This window comes from Capsicum annuum, chromosome 3, assembly GCF_002878395.1.
Source record: "Capsicum annuum cultivar UCD-10X-F1 chromosome 3, UCD10Xv1.1, whole genome shotgun sequence".
NCBI classification, from domain to species: Eukaryota; Viridiplantae; Streptophyta; class Magnoliopsida; order Solanales; family Solanaceae; genus Capsicum; species Capsicum annuum.
In genome coordinates this window covers 82,360,016-82,367,269 of record NC_061113.1, presented here as the reverse complement: position 1 = coordinate 82,367,269, position 7,254 = coordinate 82,360,016, and the positions used below count along the sequence as shown (strand labels likewise).

Below are 7,254 nucleotides of genomic sequence, written 5' to 3'. Positions count from 1 at the left end.
GCCTATGATCTTTAGCAAAAGCTACAACTGGTCTAAATGACCCTAAAAACCAATAATCATCAATCCTAATAATAATATCTCAAAGCTAAACAATCTACTCTATAATGCCCCATCGACTATGGGTGAAACCATGCTAACCCAACTTAAGCACACCTTTTCTGCTTAGATGACATTCACAGTTCTGACGAACACTAAGAAAGAGCCAAATCTAAAACTAATGTCCATGAGTCTTCACGAATATCAAATACTCAAACAAATCTCACCATCATAATTCTAGTATTTACCCAATAATTCTTGCAAGTGTTAAAACAAAAATGTTGTTGAAGAACATAATAACAGTAGAGGAAAACCACCTGCTAAATAGATAAGCAATTAACTCCATATAAGCTGAAGGGCATAATGCATCAATGCATAGTCAAAAATATACTGAGGTTGCAATAAATACTAATGGTAGCCAAATCATGAGAAACTTAGAAAAGTTACTATCTATCCACTGATTAACCGAATACTCAATCCACGACAATGAATATCCATAAGTACATATCACCAAGAAGAATTACTCCATGAAGACACTTAAGGCCGAACAACTGTCGAAATGAGAATTTTTTAAATTTACCGATTTTCACCAACCTTAATTCAACTTAATCATAGACCATATCATACCACGAACGGAGTATCAAATTTAAAACCATTAACAATATCAAGACTCACTGGAAAACAGACCCAACAAAATAGAGAAGTAATCCTTAGAACTTTCAACACAAAAAATAAGCAATAAAATAGAATTGCCAATTCTAGAACCATAACATTACAATTAAAGGAAAAACCTACCTTCACTCCCTCTCAACAACTGATCTAACTTTGATAAAAGAAGGAAAACAATGTATCTTACCTCACTAAAAGAGAGAAAACCAACAAATTGGATTAGTTGTCTAAGCCAATGAAAAAGTATCACGAAGAAGGGGATTCTAATTGGATTATACTAGTCTAGTTGTTTATCTAGTAAAGATCATCAATGCCAAATGCTGAAAATAATAACAATGGTATAAATATTAGATGGTACAAAACAAAAATCAACAACTAATACCACTCAAGGGCCATAAGAAGTATGTTCCATCCTAGCACACACGAAAACCTATGTGGTCAACCAAGTAGTTAAGTGACTCCTACGAACTGAATATTAATCCCATAGGGACTTGTTGATTAGAAATCTATCTATTTCTAGCGTTACTAATAATGTTAATAAGTGCAATTGTAACCAATTAAGAATTTGAAAATTAATTTTATAACTAAGTAACAAAAGTTAAAAATGGTACAAAATTTGGATTGTAACAATATATGAAGATCTTTGAGGTGAAACATACTACACATTCATGCATAACCATGATTGCTTATCGATGTTGGTGTTTATCGTGATTGTTAATATATGAAGTTTATATTATAATAGGGAATGGTCATCCTCTAAGTCACCTATCCAAATAAATCTCACAATTATATCGTTGAGTGGGGATGTGAGTGTTTAGTTTGGATACAATAAACTATCTTCCCATTTTGATGACCAAGTGGGGCATTTAGGTATATTTGTATCCTAATCACAAATCATCCTCTAGCAATTAGTATCTAACAATTAAAGACATGATCCACATTATTTACATTCCTTATTTCATTCCTCCACTCCTATGGTTAATTTATTTTAGGACTTTGATTTATTCTAAAAATGATACTTTAGAATAATAAAATAAAAACGTAAGAATAATCACGCTTGATAAACATATAAACTAATAATCAAACTATAATTATGACCTCATATTTCTAGCCTCAACCCTAGAATAAGGATGTTTATCCATTCATAGTATTACAAATAATCAACATAGATGAGTTGATAAAGCAAAATTACAAGAAAGAAAAATGTAAAAACAAAGAACCCTAGTTTGTGCCACTTGATTACTTGTCTCCTCTCCAATTCGTGTACTGATAAACAATGGGATGAAATTATGAGTAAGTTCTACTTTTATAGTATTTTAGATCTCCCATTTGCAGCCCAACACAATATAACTACATTGACAAAATTGACCCTCACTTAAGAGTCTACAAAAATTACTTTTGGATGTTTTTCACCTTTGGGTGTGGCACACCCCTATTTCTGCGCATTTCAGAGTGTGTCATGCCCAAAATGTGGATGCACACCATTTTGGCCAAGTTAATTTATGTATTATTGCATGTCACACCCTTATATTAGAGGTTTGAGATCATGGCACACTCTTGTGCTCCAAAATTCTAGATTCATCATAGTTAACTTCTTCCGTTTGCCTTGAAGTTCTACATTTTGATGAAGTCTTTCCAATTTCATTTGGCCTTATTTTGCTCCCCACAATTCCTCCTGATATCCCACATGGTCTTCTATAACATCAATAATCACTAATTTGTGAACACAACATAGTAAAATTCACCGATTTACAATGGAACAACACATAGCTCAAGTTAGTAACACTAGTTTCCTCGTCTAAACTCAAATGTTTTCATTTTGATTCCAAAATTATTTTGAATGCACCATAAACACTATAAACTTGTAAGTTTGAACATATATGCTCAATTATACCATTAACAACTCATTACTCATACAAAGTCGTCCTCAAAGCTAGGCTAAATATGTATAAATAGTGACACTTAAGTGCATAAATACACCAAATATCATACCCCCAAAAATAAATCCTTGTTTATCCTCAAACATGTCTCAACATTAAGCACCAACCATATAAGACTCTAAATTATTCCTACAATTAATACTCTCAAGCTATAACTATGACGACTACTTAAAAAAAAGTTCCATGTCAAGCATGTTATATTACAATTGAAAGATCATGAATACTATTTAAAAACATCCCAATCTCAAGAATTGACATTACCAAATTGGAAAACTCATGCATACTACTCAATCATGGAGATCATATATAATTCACCTAACTATCATCAAACTTGCACCTCAATACAAAAGAGTTTCCCTTAGACACTCAAAGATATATAATTTTTTCAAGAATGTGTAGAAGAATCAAATTTCACTCACTCTCACAAAGAATTCACATGTCACAAAATATAAACCATAGGCTTGCCTTTATTGTAGTACTCCACTATTATCAGAATACCACGATTCAAAATCAAGTAGGATTTAAGGGGTTGTAATGTTGTATAAGGGACGGGTACGAACTTTTCTGGCCAGTAATAGTGACTATAATTCCTAATAAGTTTAATACATCACAATATACATATGAACTCCTATCTAGTCAACCAAGTTCTCCCCACTTCTATCTTCCAACTTTATTTTTGTTTTTCCCCATTGCTTTTAAGCTAGTTAATACATCTTTAGAAGGGAGTATTCTTTATCAATACATGATTAAATTTTGATTAATTTTTCTCATATCATCACACCATTCCCAAACATAACACAAACTTTTTCACACCAACAACTACTATTTTGGGGATTCACATTCACCTTTTCTCTCTTAAATATTACAATCCTTAGTGTCATTAATTATCAATCAAAGTGCTTAGGAGCTTTGGATCAAATTATGGTCAATCAAAGAATAGGAATAAGGTATATATAAGGCTACCAAAGAATAAGCTAAAGTCTCAACAAGGCTTAACTAAGATCACGCAATGAGGATAAACAATGAGGGTATGAAATATGGCCATCAAGGAAACGCCTATATCATCTTTAAATCCAAAATTCTTTATTTCACTTTGCACACACACTAGGCAAGTTCTAGACATTAATATGCAACAAGAAATGTAAAAAAAAAACTCACATCACACATGGCACATGTTCCAAACAAGTAGGATCTCTATAGACTCTAAACCAAGCATGAATAAAAATTCAAATTTAAGACAACATTACATAAGAGTCATATAACTGAGCCTAGGTGTCTCAAAATAGTCGTTCAACATAATCAACATGTTCTTCACATTCAAAACTACTTGCATCATGTAATCATACATATTAAATAGCAAGAACATCTCACTTATTCCTAATACCAAAGCTTTTAATATTTAATCCTAAAAATAAAAATGGATATTAGGTTCAAAGGACGCCCCATAAAAAAACTGAAAAGAAAAGCCAAGGACTGGGTGAAGTGTGCCCGTACTAAACTGACACCACCAATAAAAAAACTAAGAACACAAAAACATAATATCTTTTCATAATTTTTTTCAAATTTAGTCAAAAAATAAGAAATAACTAAAAATAAAAGAATTCCTATAGTAGTACTTCACCCAAACCAATTGGAAGATCCCACCCCAAACATAAAATCACCCTTTTGCCCTATAGTCTAAATTAAAAGTAAGGATAGAAATGCTTATTGAGGCTTTTAGGCCTAGCTAGCAGTATCTTAATCATTAATAAAGTCTAGTAGACCCTACACCCAGTCTTTGCCATGCTCCTTAGATTAGATTTTCCTTACTTAGACTTCTCATCAACATGTGACTCAAACAAAAACAAAAACAATGATGATACTAAAGAAAAAAAAATACCTAACTTAACTTGGTTTGCAACCCAAGCAGTGCCTGATTTACTATCATGACATGACTCTTATCACTACTCTTCATCCATATTCTTTCAACCCCTTTCTCCTACTCAGAGTCTATCTTCTCACTCTTTTCTGACCTCTTGAGTGTCTACTCTCAAGGTCTACAACTTTCTCTACACTTACCTTTTCAGGCGCTTGTTCATGTTTTTGAATGTCAAACTTAATTTCTAGCTTGGGCAACCCTATGAGATAGTTCAAAAACATCAATAGAGGTTTGCACTCTACCACCCCACACTCATCTACTTTTATAGTTGTGATCATGCATAAATTATTATAGTGTGGGGGTGGATTGACTATTTTATATACCGTGGAGACCACCTCTTCATCATTTAATTTTATTGTTAAGAGTGCCCTATCTAACATCAATGAGAACTCCTCTAATTGTAAGTAATAGACGCCCCCGTATGATAAATACCCTATCATCTATATCATAATCAAGTACAATAAAGTAAGAAAGAACAATTAACTTATCAACCTTTATGAGGATGTCATTAGTAATTCCTTTGGGAACTACTATTATTTTATCCACAATTTAGAGCACTACAAAACATGGCCTTGACTTCCCCAAACCAAGAGTGTTAGATAAAATAAGGGCATCTAATTTATGCTCGACCTTAAGTTACTCATAGAGTGGACCATACCACTTTTAGTAATTTGTATGGAGAGCGTAAACTCGCTAGGTCCTTAAGCTTTTTCAGAATTTTGCTCACACTAATATAGGGCTTGTTGTAATGCATTCACTTAGGCCTAAGGTTAGTTCCCACTAAAATTGGTCAACTATGTCATTATTTGGTTTAGAAAAGATGCCGACTGAGTAGCTAAAGATGTAACACTATCCACATCAATCATCTCGATAGGCATTTTCACTATACTTTTGAACATATCACCCTACCATCCAAGATAACATTTTGTAATTCATTTTAGCAAGGTGGATATCACATCATATTTTTCTCCAATGCTTAAATACCTATAACTGAATCTAAGAAAATTTTTGTGGTATGGTCAAGAGCTATAACAAAAGTATGAGCTAATACCTTTTTAGTTTGTTAGTGACGTAGGCAGTCCCTGAGAACAAACTTGAATCCCTCCCATTAATGATATAAGTTTTCATATGTCTTCTGCTTAAAATTTAAAATCTCACTTCTTAACTTTGCAATCTTGCCAGATGACAAGAATCAGATGAGGAACTTCTTCGCTAGGTCATCCCAAGTAGTGAAGGAGTTGAAGGTTCTACCTTTAACTATTTCTTTGCTTCCCCTAAAAATGAGAATAGGAAAAGAGTGATACTCACGTAGTCAGTGGAGACTCTAGTGGGGATGAAATTTTTGTTGATCTCCAAGAAGTTCACTAGATAAACTTGAGGATCCTAATGTGATAGGGATCTGAATCTCCCACTGTTGTGCAACAAATTCACCATATTCTATTTAAGGTCAAATCTTCCTCAAGGTTCTGATATACATAGTGGAGGTAACATTGTTTGAGAGTGATATTGCCATATTGCATACTATTCTGTAGGCTAGTTTTTCTTCAACCATAACAGTAGGAATAGCCTCAACCTATTGAACTTATGGCATATGATAAAGAAGTAATTCTTCTCTTCTTTATTTATGTAAGGATCACATAGGTTTAAGATATAGGTCAACCAAATACCTATCCCTTCCTAGCTTACCTATGATTTAGACCTGTACCTGCAAGTTTAGAAGCTAAGATAAAATTTTAGCACTTATAAAACTAAATAGTAAGCCCAAAAATAAGAGAGTCTCCAATTTTAAAGTCCCCAACAATGGTCCAAAAAACTTGTTGAATCCTAGAGCACACACAAGTGTACGTGGTCAACCAAGTGTTTAAGTAACTCTTAGGAGCCGAATATCAATCCCACAGGGACCTGATGATTAGAAATCTATCCAATTCAGGAATTACTAATAAGATAAAATATATGAAATTTTAACCAAATAAGATTTGAGTTTTTATTTTATAACTAAGTAATAAAAATTAATAAGGGTATGAAATTTGGATTGTAATAATATATGAATAGCTTCCATGGTTTTTAAATGATGTTGGTGTTTAAACTTATTGTTAATATATGGAGTTGAAATTATATATTGGGAATGTACATCCTCTAAGTCATCTACTCATATTAATCCTACAAATACATCGTTGAGCAGGAATGTGAGTATTTAAGTTGGATGTATTAAACTACCTTCCTATTTCGATGACCAAGTGGGTTGTTTAGGTATATCTCTATCCTAACCGCAAATCATCCTCTAAAAATTAGTATCTAACAATTATGGACATGATATAAAATCCTTACATTACTCATTCTATCCCTTCACTCATGTTTTCAATTTGTTTTGGGAATTAGATTTATCCTAAAGTTCTTGATGCTTTAGAATAATAAAATATGAATGTAAGAACAGTCACACACTTGACCAAAAATGAAACCTTAATTATAAAATCGTGGTTGTAAAATAAACTTTAGAATAAGGGTTTTAGCCACTCATAGTATTAAAAAGAATCACCATAGATGAGTTCATAAAGTAAAACTACTAGAAAGTAATGTTTAAGAACAAAGAACCCTATTCTGAGCCCCTTATTTATTTGTGTCCTCTCCAATTCGTGTATTGATACAAAGATGGATCTAGTTGTGACTAAGTTCTAATTTTATAGTGTTTTA

The 7,254-nt window shown here is 32.6% G+C and overlaps 1 non-coding gene across 1 annotated transcript; it reads left to right on the top strand.

Annotated features, from left to right (window-relative positions):
* The first annotated feature begins 5,624 nt into the window (after positions 1-5,624).
* Positions 5,625-5,731, top strand: LOC124897355. Its single transcript, XR_007054077.1, has one exon. It is a non-coding gene; the product is annotated as a small nucleolar RNA R71 (small nucleolar RNA).
* The last annotated feature ends 1,523 nt before the right edge of the window (positions 5,732-7,254 follow it).